The 12892-nt window shown below is 33.0% G+C and overlaps 1 pseudogene; it reads left to right on the top strand.

Annotated features, from left to right (window-relative positions):
* Window positions 1-12072: 12072 nt before the first annotated feature.
* LOC107062979 (hyoscyamine 6-dioxygenase-like) overlaps window positions 12073-12892 on the top strand; it is a 5073-nt pseudogene continuing 4253 nt past the window's right edge.

The following is a 12892-nucleotide window of genomic DNA, read 5'->3' as shown; positions in this document are numbered from 1 at the left end:
TTAGCTTAAAAGCTCTCTTGGAATCGACGTTCCCTTTTCTTGCTCAAATGTGAAAACATTTATAAACTCCTTGGGAATACTTAGTTCCCTAATAGCTTTATGAGAAATGAACTCAACTCTTTACTCTTTGCTTAAATTGAAACTTTAGTTTTTAAAACAAAGTTAAACGGTTTGTTAAAGACTCTTGAAAACCTTAGAACTTAGCTTTGACTTGCTTCTTAACTTATAGACTTGACTCTTAACTGGTCCTTGAATTGAATTATGGATTCAAGGATTATGATTTGTGATAGGAAAGATCTCTTGATGTTTAGGAATGATTTTGAATAGCTAAACTTGAGAAAAGCTACAAAATCACCGTCTTGGAACATGCCCGCGACACGGAAGTATTTTAAATAATTACTCGCGAAATTAAATTTTGGGATAGAGGAGTCCGCGTCCTCTTCGTGATGCAGAGCAGATTTTTGTTCACAGGAGGAACAAGTCTGCGACGCGGACTTGTTTCATGAACCTTACTCGATTTTTTCCTTCTTCGATTTTCAGCCTCAAACCACCTAAATTTGATTATCTTCCTCAAATTCGTTTTAGATCCCGATACCCAGTGTATGTACTCAAGAACCTAACTCAAAGTAACTCTAAAACACAATGTAAAGATCTCGGAAACTCCACAATTCAACCCAATTCAAGAACAACATTCAAATTCAAGAATTCATGTCAAGAACAACAACTTTCAAACTCTTTTAGGACGAATTGCGCTGAAACTAAACATGTTTGACGCGTGGGTGAATGGATCCAACGCTATGAGAGACTCACATACCTTGTAGGATCAATTCCTTGGCGAATCCATAACCAAAATCGATTGTTCTTGGCGATCTTGCTTTTCCTCTTCTCCTTTCTCTTGCGTTCTCCAAAAGCCCTAACTCTATTTCTCAAAAACGTAAACTGAACTAACTCAGTTTTGACCCCACTTAATTTACTAAAAACGGATTTAATTAATTGGGTAAGGAAATGACCAAACTACCCTTTTAAATTCTGATTTGGGCATTTCTTCATTCGAACAGCCCAACTTACAAAGGACGTAACTCACGCATACAAACTCGGTGCAAACTCGGAGGCGTTGTAAAGATAAATCCAAGAGCTTTCCAACCATATCTGGAAATACACCTAAATAATCCTGAGCTAGGATTTATGGTCGATTGAAGTTGACCAAAATCTCAACTTTACATTACTAAAAAATTTCCAGATTTCCTTAATACTTTCCAAAAATGATTATTTCAAGTTCTTAGCTTCTTTCTAGCTATTTCAAGTTGCGAGATGTTACATTAGATATTCCTATGATTCCTCATTTATGCATGTTCATGAGAAACTTGATTTTTGAGAAAATAAGTTGACTTGATAGATTTCTTTATGTTTATGTGCATTTGAGTATGAGCTGCATGTATACCTTATGAAATGATGTTTTAAACATGCTTTAGTTTGAAGTTGATGGTTCCTCCTCGATTATGTGCATTTATATGATTGCATTCCTGTTGGGCTATTAGGTTTAAGTTTCCACCCTTCGTATGATGTCTTGAATTCCATTCGAGGATGAATGTTCCCAAAGGGGAGATATTGTATGATGTCTTGAATCCCATTCTATGATAAGATAAGTCATGATTAATAACGATTCCATGAGATCTATGCTTAGCACCGAGATAATATTGAGATGGTAGCTCTCCCATAGTCGAGGTTGGGTTTCTAGAAGCAATCTTCTTATCCTATAACTATGTGCCACAATAGGATGTTGTCTTAGATGGACATTAGCTAGTCGATCCACGTAAGCTAGAAGTTTATGGTTCTTACCTTGGCAAGTGAGGACACCCCTTTTCGGTGTGGAGTAGACACTGGATTTCATTCTATATATCACATGGTCTACATGTACATTATAGGTAAATCTCCCACAATAACGAACTAAGGTTACTTCTAGAAGTATCTCACAAGTCATTGAAAGAAGTTTAGCATATGTTGACCTTGATTATGATTTATGTTTTCTAACCCTTTTTATCTTATGATTTAGCATGGTCATTGCATTTCATGTAAAGTCCTTTTTAGTATGATTTCAGAACTTTTATACATTGCTATCATACTTTGTACATTCCATATACTAGTGCATACTTCTGCCTACATTGTTTCACACGTTTTCATTCCTCACACTCATGGCTAGTTGATCCTATTGAGCTTGAAGCCATGGTCTATGATGTATGAGTTACGTCCCAATCAATTTTCTTATGATTTAATAGATGGCTTATTGAGACAAATGTTAGACTTCTGCTTTGATTCAAAAACTCTTTTATATGAAATGTTAACTATTGAACTCCTTAAGTTCTATTATCTTGTATATATGATGTATGTTAAGTGGCTTGTGTAGAGACTCTTGACGTCTTATATGCTATTTCACGTCTAGGGTGTACTTTGGATCGTGACAATGTCAAAATACCATTGACCCCATAAGACGATCATCTCGTCATGCACCTCCTACATACCGTTTTGGATACTCAACAGGTGAATATGAATGATCTTATGTCTTACTAACAACCTTGAATTCTATAGTTGTGCCAAATTCGTACATGCAGGCTAGTGGTCAGAAATGTTGGGAGGATGCAATACATGAAGAATTAGTTTCCTTTAAGGAGAATGATACATGTGATATGGTGAATAGACCAACAAATGCAAAAATTATTAGAAGTAGATGGGTGTACTAAATCAAGATGAAAGTTGATGGGTCCCTAGATCGATACAAGGCAAGATTGTAGCTCAAGGATACAAGCAGGAATATGAAATCGACTTTGATGAAACATTTGCTCCAGTAGCTAAGATGAAGATAATATGTATATTTATTGCTTTAGCATCAATAAAAGATTGGAAGTTACACCAAATAGTCGTCAAAAATGCTTTCTTGCATGGAGAGTTACAAGAAGTTGTCTACATGAATCCACCACCTTGTTACAAATATTTTAACAAAAATAAGGTGTGTCGTTTTAAGAAATCTCTCTATGGATGAAAGCAGGCCCCTCGCTCTTGGTTTGAAAAGTTTCGCACTACAATCTTAGATGCTGGTTTTACTCAGAGTTACTCATTATTTCTTCGTCGTTCTACCTCAGGTTTTACTATTTTTCTCCTTTATATGGATGACATGATTATTACAGGAAGTGATGAAATTGGAATCTCTCATTTGAAAGATTTGCTACACTCTTCGTTCAAAATGAAGGACCTAGGAAAGCTAACATGTTTTTTTGGGTTTGGAGGTATGTTATGGGGAACAAAAGCATACGATTGAGTCAACAAAAGTATGCAGAAGATCTAGTTCAGTTAGCTAATGTTATTGATCATAAGAAGGTTCATACTTTAATGGAAGCAATACAAAATATATATATAAAAAAGAAGAAGAGATTTTTGGCTATTGGATCTTGTACAAACATCTGGTTGGATCACTTATCTATCTTACTATGAACCGTCCTAATATTTCTTATGCAATACAGGTGTTAAGTCAATTTGTTAGCAAGCCTTACAAGATACCCTATACAGCTTTACTAAGGGTTATTAGATACATAAGAGGTACTGTCTATTAAAGTCTCTTATTCCCATCATCTTCATCACTGGAAATGGTGGGATATGTCGATGCAGATTGGGCAGGATGCCCTGATTCAAGACAATCCACTACAGGCTAGTGTATGATGCTCGGCTCTTGCATGATCTCTTGGAAGTGGAAGAAACAATCTCGAACATCGAAGTCATTCATGGAGGCAGAGTATAGAAGTATGCTTACTGCATGCTCTGAAATAATTAGGCTAGGAAGGCTGTTATCAAAACTTGGCATCACAATTGAAGAATCAACCACATTGTATGGAGACGACAACACTAGTGCTATAATAATAGCAATCAATCTTGTTCATCATGAAAATACAAAGCACATAGGTGTAGACTATTACTATATTTAAGGAATGGTTGAATATCGGAGTATTAACCTGAAGTATATATCCTCTAAAGATCAACTGACTTATTTATTTACAAAGGTCATGTCAAGAAGTAAACACAATTATCGTTTGTCCAAACTCATGCTTTGTGATGCACACCATTAGTTTGAGGGAGAGTGTTGACTATACCTTATTTATTAGTCCCAAATCAGTTTCAAATCAGCCGCAAATCAGAGATCTCCCAAAATCAGGGATTGTAACTATAGCTAACAATCATTAGCTTGATATTAGCACATAGTTAGAATTCTCATTTCTTATATAAATATCCTTTAAATCCTACCGTTTTATTATTTAAAACAAATCACAAATCTTTCTAGTATGGTTGTTCTAAGTTTCTATCATTATACAACTGATATAAATAGATAAATGGGTACATATAAAGATATCATTATAGATAGATTAAAATAAATAGATAATTTTTATCGTGTACTACTTAAATTATGCTATTTATATTTGTCTTTTAATTGTATGTTGTTAACTAAGATGGGAAATTAGTAATTTGATATATATATTCTATATATAATAAGCCACAATGCAACTATCATTGTAACTATCTTGTTAGCTTTCAACCAAAAGCTAACAAGATTTTTAGTTAATTGTAACTATCTTGTTAGCTTTTGGTTGAAAGCTAACAAGATTTTTAGTTACATATTTATTATTTTGCTTATTATATATAGAATATATATATCAAATTACTAATTTCCCATCTTAGTTAACAACATACAATTAAAAGACAAATATAAATAGCATAATTTAAGTAGTACACGATAAAAATTATCTATTTATTTTAATCTATCTATAATGATATCTTTATATGTACCCATTTATCTATTTATATCAGTTGTATAATGATAGAAACTTAGAACAACCATACTAGAAAGATTTGTGATTTGTTTTAAATAATAAAACGGTAGGATTTAAAGGATATTTATATAAGAAATGAGAATTCTAACTATGTGCTAATATCAAGCTAATGATTGTTAGCTATAGTTACAATCCCTGATTTTGGGAGATCTCTGATTTGCGGCTGATTTGAAACTGATTTGGGACTAATAAATAAGGTATAGTCAACACTCTCCCTCAAACTAATGGTGTGCATCACAAAGCATGAGTTTGGACAAACGATAATTGTGTTTACTTCTTGACATGACCTTTGTAAATAAATAAGTCAGTTGATCTTTAGAGGATATATACTTCAGGTTAATACTCCGATATTCAACCATTCCTTAAATATAGTAATAGTCTACACCTATGTGCTTTGTATTTTCATGATGAACAAGATTGATTGCTATTATTATAGCACTAGTGTTGTCGTCTCCATACAATGTGGTTGATTCTTCAATTGTGATGCCAAGTTTTGATAACAGCCTTCCTAGCCTAATTATTTCAGAGCATGCAGTAAGCATACTTCTATACTCTGCCTCCATGAATGACTTCGATGTTCGAGATTGTTTCTTCCACTTCCAAGAGATCATGCAAGAGCCGAGCATCATACACTAGCCTGTAGTGGATTGTCTTGAATCAGGGCATCCTGCCCAATCTGCATCGACATATCCCACCATTTCCAGTGATGAAGATGATGGGAATAAGAGACTTTAATAGACAGTACCTCTTATGTATCTAATAACCCTTAGTAAAGCTGTATAGGGTATCTTGTAAGGCTTGCTAACAAATTGACTTAACACCTGTATTGCATAAGAAATATTAGGACGGTTCATAGTAAGATAGATAAGTGATCCAACCAGATGTTTGTACAAGATCCAATAGCCAAAAATCTCTTCTTCTTTTTTATATATATATTTTGTATTGCTTCCATTAAAGTATGAACCTTCTTATGATCAATAACATTAGCTAACTGAACTAGATCTTCTGCATACTTTTGTTGACTCAATCGTATGCTTTTGTTCCCCATAACATACCTCCAAACCCAAAAAAACATGTTAGCTTTCCTAGGTCCTTCATTTTGAACGAAGAGTGTAGCAAATCTTTCAAATGAGAGATTCCAATTTCATCACTTCCTGTAATAATCATGTCATCCATATAAAGGAGAAAAATAGTAAAACCTGAGGTAGAACGACGAAGAAATAATGATATATATATATATATATATATTTATCTTGGGATTAGGACATAATCCAGATGTATTTAGGTCATTTGGGTCTATTATGTGTTATGTTGATTAATTGTAGATCAAGAGCATAATAGATATGGGGAAAGATTAGGTTCCATAGAGCATTCCAGACTTGATTTGTGGTAGGTAATGGTTGTTTGATTTCTGTTTATGTTATATGTGATTGTTAACATATTACTTGTAGAACATATGACTAGGGAAATGAGGGGAATATAAGCGGACGTGTTTTATTGTTATCAATCATAGTGAATGTTTTTACTTAGTGTACAAGTGTGATCTGTATTCATTGTGATTGTGGATGTGATTGTGGTGTATGATTGTTGATTGGCTCGGGTACCATGCCTAGTATATACTAACGGTTGATATTGGTACCACACCTGATATGGGATACCCATTTATGGTTGGCTCTGGTACCAACCAATACATACTAACGGTTGGCTCGGGTACCGCACCTGTTATATTAACTATTTTTAGTCAATTAATTTTTTTTTACTTTAATTTTTTTTTACTTTGTTAAATGTGTAATAATAGGGGTATATAAGCACTTTTCTAATGAAAGATATATTAAATCTAAATCGCATAATTAAGGAATATATCAAATCCTTTTCCCTTTGAGATGTAGTGGATAAGTAAAAATAATGAAAATAAATATCAAACAAAATACTATTTTTTTAAAATAAACGAACAATAAATTAAAATATAACATTAATTTCACGTGCAAGTTTGTAAAATCAATTTTAAAGCCATGGAGATGCCAAATTATGAGGTATTGAATGAAAAGGCTTCCTATGAAAATAGCTATATAGCATATTGTTAAATTCATATTCCAAAAAACACCACAAAATGTTTTGAGGTAGGAACCAATGTTTGAAGAAAAAAAGATCAAAGAAAGAAGTAAATAAAATTAATAGGATCATAAAGATAAAAGGCAACTGCCAAAAATAGTAATACTCAGATGGGATACAAGTGGAATTATGAAAAGTCATTTGATTTTTCTGTAAATGGGGACAATAGCTCCTGTCCATTTTCTCTAATGGAGCATTCGATGCTTTACACGTGTCCTATAAATAATTCAATGAATTGATTTAATTATCCTTTAACCAGGATTAATTATTTTTACAATGGTCGTTCACCTCTTTCCAAAGAAGGGCAACAATGCAACACATAAATATTGAAAATCTCAACCTTCTTCAACATTGAAGAAAAAGACAATATTTTTGTCGATCTCTCAATGCACAGAAAGACAAAATACAATTCCTAACAATTTTTTAAATTTTAGCCTAATTTAATTATCTAGTTTCACTAAAGAAAAAATTGTGACAAAGTCTTATAAAAAAAATCATCAAAAACAGATGATAATTATTTCCAATATTTTGTGAAATTATTTCATGTACTGTGTCTTCCTCCTTAAACACTATTAAGAGATATTTTTTTTCTTTTCAAATATTAAGGTGATGGTTTTATTAAAGATGAAATGGAGGAAAAAGAAAAAAATATCCTTGAGGAAACGGATAAAAAAAATAAAAAAAATAACCCTAGTTAAAGAATAAAACAAATCAATCCACTGAAATATTGATGGACACGTGTAAGGCATCTAATGCTTCACCGGAGGAAATGGACAGAACCTTTACTAGATAGGAACCGCTTCCCAATCGTTAATGCCTGAATGTACATAACTCTTAAAAGTTTGAGGCAATTTTGAAAAGATCCTGAAAGTCGGCAAGCACACATGTTGACAGTAAGGATGCTGCTTATTGCTATTTCTTAGATAGTAATAAAATAATAATAATAGTTGAACTTTAATATATATCCTATCTTTGAGAAAAATAGGAAAACATAACAATCTGAAAAGTACAGTTCTGTAAAACCCATTAATTTTAACTTCTAAGTTCTAACAACGAAAATTTTTACTATTCGTTTTATTAACAGTAAGGAAACTAACTTTTTTAAATATTAATTTATAGGTATCTTTTACTATTTGAGTCATGTTAGAATAATCATTCACCATGCAAATGAATGATTTAAATACCCACCACCTGCCCTATTGTATTTACATATTTAGAAACATTAATCTTATCATGTCTTGCCCTGCCTTGTCTTGCTCGGTTAAGGGTTTGTTTCACGATCCAAAAATTGGGTGTGATGACACTTGTCTTATCCCATCAAGACAGGTCAAACTGAGCAAACCTCGATAAGGTAAATGTGGAAGTAATCACAAAATTTTAGATCTAATCAAAATATAAACATGCAGAATCATAATATAACTCAATATCCCGAGAATCTGATGTCACATGTACAAGCCCCTAAGTATTATAATAAATTCAAAAGAAATTCAAGTACGAATGTTTCCGTCTCTACAATAGAATAAGGACATAATAAGAGAGTAAGTGGCGTCTGCTGAGAAGACAACCAGCTACCTCACGAACTTCAAAAGCAAGCCTCACATGAAGACGAGAGTGAACAATCAAGACAATTCGAGCTTGTAACCTCCACAGTTGTAGAAAGCAAGGGAGTGAATACGAAACAACAACGGTACTCAACAAACATCCCTAACTAACCATAAGTAAAGCAATATTGAACACAAGTACTCCAAGACAACATCCAAACCTCCACATACTACAACATGCATAGAAATCAAACCAACTCAACCTAACAATTCACAATTCATAGAATAACATAGAACATCTAAGACATCACAACTCACACCTCAAAACTTACATAATATCGTCACAGTCTTTCATATTCAAGTAACCACAAGATCATGATAACAATCCACACATGAGGATCAAGGAACAAGGATGAAGTGCAATGCAATGTAGTGTAATGTCATATCGAGTGATGCATGTCTTAATGATACACATCGTTGAATATCAGGCCAGGAATCATGGGGGGACTCACAAGGTTCATAAATTCGACGGAACCATGTCCCTTCAGCATATCTCATTTGCTAGAACCATTTTCCTTTAGCATAACTATTTCGTCGAAACCATTTCCCTTCACAATAAGTATCAATTGTTGTTGGAACCATTTTCCTTCGGCATAAATATCAATCCAAATCTCATGTCAACTTAAATAATGAGAAGATGATAAATTTCATATCAATACTCAATCCACACTCATACAATCATATCACATCATCAAAAGTGAGTCAATACAACCATTCAAACCATTCATGGCACATCATAAATTATTATATATATCAACGAATTTCTTTTTACCCCACAATATCATAACTAGAACTCAATCAACATTTGACAATGAATAAGAATTACAAACCCTAGACCAATTTCCATTACTCTCAGGCACACAATAAAACATACAAGGTTCAATACAATTAAGGAAGGGTCAAAGAGGTCCACTTGCCTTAGAAGAGAGTGAAATCAACTCAGGACTTTAGCCTTCCCTTCACGTCGAGTCACAGAATCCACACCAACTAAAAAACATGAATAGCGACACCCATAATGCTGATTTTGAAAATCTGATTTGAAACGACTCAAAAAGTCAATCTTGAAGGCTAAGGGTAATGACGGAATTTTATATAAAAATATGATACCCAAAGATTTAGGAAATCACACGTGAAATTGCATTAAAAAAATGATTTAGAACTCATCCTCAAAATTTCAAAACACAAGATCAAAGTTTATTAGAAAAACCCCAATAATTGGGTCCGAGACCCCAACTCAAATTTGAAATATTTCTTGAAAAATATCTTACTCATGCTTAGGGAAGTTCAATTATGAAGTTTCATAAAAATAAACAGAGTTAAAATCAAACTTGAAATCCTATACTTATCAAACTTTAACTTTATCAGGCAAACCCTAAATTCTCAAACTTATATGCGGTTAATATGATGAAAATAATTGATAAATCAACTAGTTTATGCCAAAATCAGTTTACCGATAACAAGATGATCCCCTTGTTTTTTGACAGGAAGAGTTTCAGCCTTTGTTGCCCCTCGGTAGAGTGAGTCTACTTAGCGAACTAGCAAGACGTGGAGATCTATTGATCAATATGAATATCAAGAGTGGATGGATCTTAAATATACATTTTTTATATATAAAAAAACAGAGTCCAAATCAATAAAACTTCAATTTTACCAAGAAATTCACGGACAATAAAAGAAAACCAGATGAAGAAATCATGAGATAATGCCAAAATGAGGATCAGATACTAACTCAAATATTAAATTAAGAAGAATCCTTAAAAAATCACTCCATTCAGAGCTCTAGAACTCCAAATATGCTAAAAATACCAAATGAAATATAGTCTGAAATTTGAAATACCTAAACCACAGTATTTACACCAAAAACCAGCAACTTAAATTTTTTCACTAGAAAAGTAGTAACTTCCTCATACGAAAGCAAAATGACCCAATTATTTTTTTCTAAATGTCTTAAATAATGATAGAAACTCAATTTCATGCTCGTTTGCCCAGTCAAATATCATTTATTCTCGGTAAACAATTATTTCATATTTTACAATAAATGTCTAATCTCGCCTTAGCAAAAATACACAGAACTTTGCATATCAGTCCTATAATTCATGCTCCAACTTTCAGAAGTTTAGGAATAATTTTTCGATCTTTAAACTAATAACGAATTTTTTAGTTGACACAAATTACTGAAACAACACTAAAGCACCCAAAATGCTTTAAAACTCACCCAAATCTCATCTGAAACCTCTCGAACACAAATCAAATATGCTACTAGCTTGGAAATGATATTCTAGACACAATGAAATCATCACAACACCAAAACAAGGTCATCTTAACCCGATGTTGACGAAATTCAATTCTAACTTAAAAATCTCCAATTTTTCAAATAATGATATGAAACTCATCCAAAAATTTCGAGAACGGAACCAAATCTTCAACTAGACTAAATATCACCATTCAAACCTAGTGATATTATCAAAACTCGAAAATGATCTTTCTAACCTCAAATGTTGACTAAAGTCAAACTTTTGCTTTAACTTTTCTAGCATCTCGTCTAATGACTATAAATCTAATCAAAAGCCTTGGGATCCAAACCCACGATGCATCTTGATCAAAAACCACATTCCGGAGCTAATGGAGCTGTTGGAATTCCATTCTGAGCTTGCTCTCACCAAATGAGTACTTTAGTCAACTATCTTATGTTTCCAACTTTCAAAACACAAAAACTCTTCCAAGACTCATCTAAATATCCCAGGACCTAAGCCAATAGTTCACTAACCCAAAATTCACGTTTCAGAGCTGATGGAACTGACTGAATCCATTTTAACACTCGAAACTTCAAATGTTGACTAAAATTAGCCATTTCAACTTAAAAGCTTCCAAAACTCTAAAACTTTCAAAAATCTCAACTTTTTGACCCGCTTTCAAATCTAACCTCATAGATTGATCAAATACGACTCGGAGCAACTATAAAGAGGGGTAAAATGCTAAAGTTCCAGAAAATTTCAAAAATAACCTTTAGGATCATTACAGCTTGCCTTTCCCTACCCTATTATAAAGAGCTAGCCCTACCTTGTCTCGTATTCGCTATGCTCCATTGCCATCCCTAAAAGTCACCAAAATTTCTTCATTCATATGGCAAAACCTCAGCATAGTTAGGTTGGGATAGATACCAACGATATATCTCCTGGACCATAGACTAGTGTTTGATTTTCTAATAATTGGATTGCCAATCAGTCCATATCATTTACGAAACATTGGGTATGTTAAGGCAACTTGTCAAATACCTGGAGGATGTTATGTGCAATTCTTTTCCCTATAAATAATCCTTCATCTCATGTAGGAAAACAAACAAAAAGGGATTGGGAGTACTAACAAGTTGAAGCTTGTTTCCTAGGTACACACATTCTATATAAATTTCTTTTTTTATGTCTATTTACTCAATTTCATTTCTTTTTGTTTTTGTTAGATTCATTCACAGAAGTAATTAGAAGAATATGGCAAACATCATCTCTAGTAAAGTAGAAGCACTTCCTCCAACTTACGTCTTTCCAATGCATGAAAGGCTACCAGCTTTAGTTCCAATTATCAAGGAAATTCCAGTCATTGATTTGGGTGAAGGACGAACTGTTATCGCTCAACAACTTGTGAAAGCTTTGGAACAATATGGCTTTTTTCAGGTTCAAGATTATTTCATGCAAATACTAGTAGTAATATTTTGGCATAATATATACATAAATGTGCCTTTTAACTTGCATTCAGTTGGCATCTATGTTCTCCAACTTTGAGTCTGCATAAATAGACATTTAGGGTGTGTTTGGTATGAAGGAAAACATTTTCCCATGTTTGGTTGACTTAAATGTTTTGGAAAATGTTTTTCAAATCAACTCATTTTCCTCAAATTTAAGGAAAATGGCTTCCCTTCAAAAATTAAGGAAAACATTTTTCAAAACTCTACTTCATCCTTAAATATTTTTTTTACCATACCTCGTACTCAAATTAGTTTTCACCCCTACCCCCAAACCAATGCCCAACTCCCTTACCCCAAACCACTCCCAAACAAAAACAATTTTAAAAATTGAAAAATTATTTTTGAAAACTATTTCAAATTTTAAGATTTTTTTAACCTCACCCAACCTCTACAATCTCTAGCCCCTCTAAAATATTGTTTTGAAAAAATATTTCAAATTTTTAAAATTTCATTTTTACCCCACCCCATACCTTGACCCCCCCTACGCCCAGCCAATTTTTTTATTTTTTAAAAAATATTTTTGGAAAACATTTCACATATTTTTTTTTTTTTACACCCCCTCCCCC

The sequence above is a fragment of the Solanum tuberosum genome, unplaced genomic scaffold (assembly GCF_000226075.1).
Source record: "Solanum tuberosum cultivar DM 1-3 516 R44 unplaced genomic scaffold, SolTub_3.0 scf00278, whole genome shotgun sequence".
NCBI lineage: Eukaryota > Viridiplantae > Streptophyta > Magnoliopsida > Solanales > Solanaceae > Solanum > Solanum tuberosum.
The sequence above is the reverse complement of the archived record's forward strand: the minus strand, read 5'-3'. Positions and strand labels throughout refer to the sequence as shown.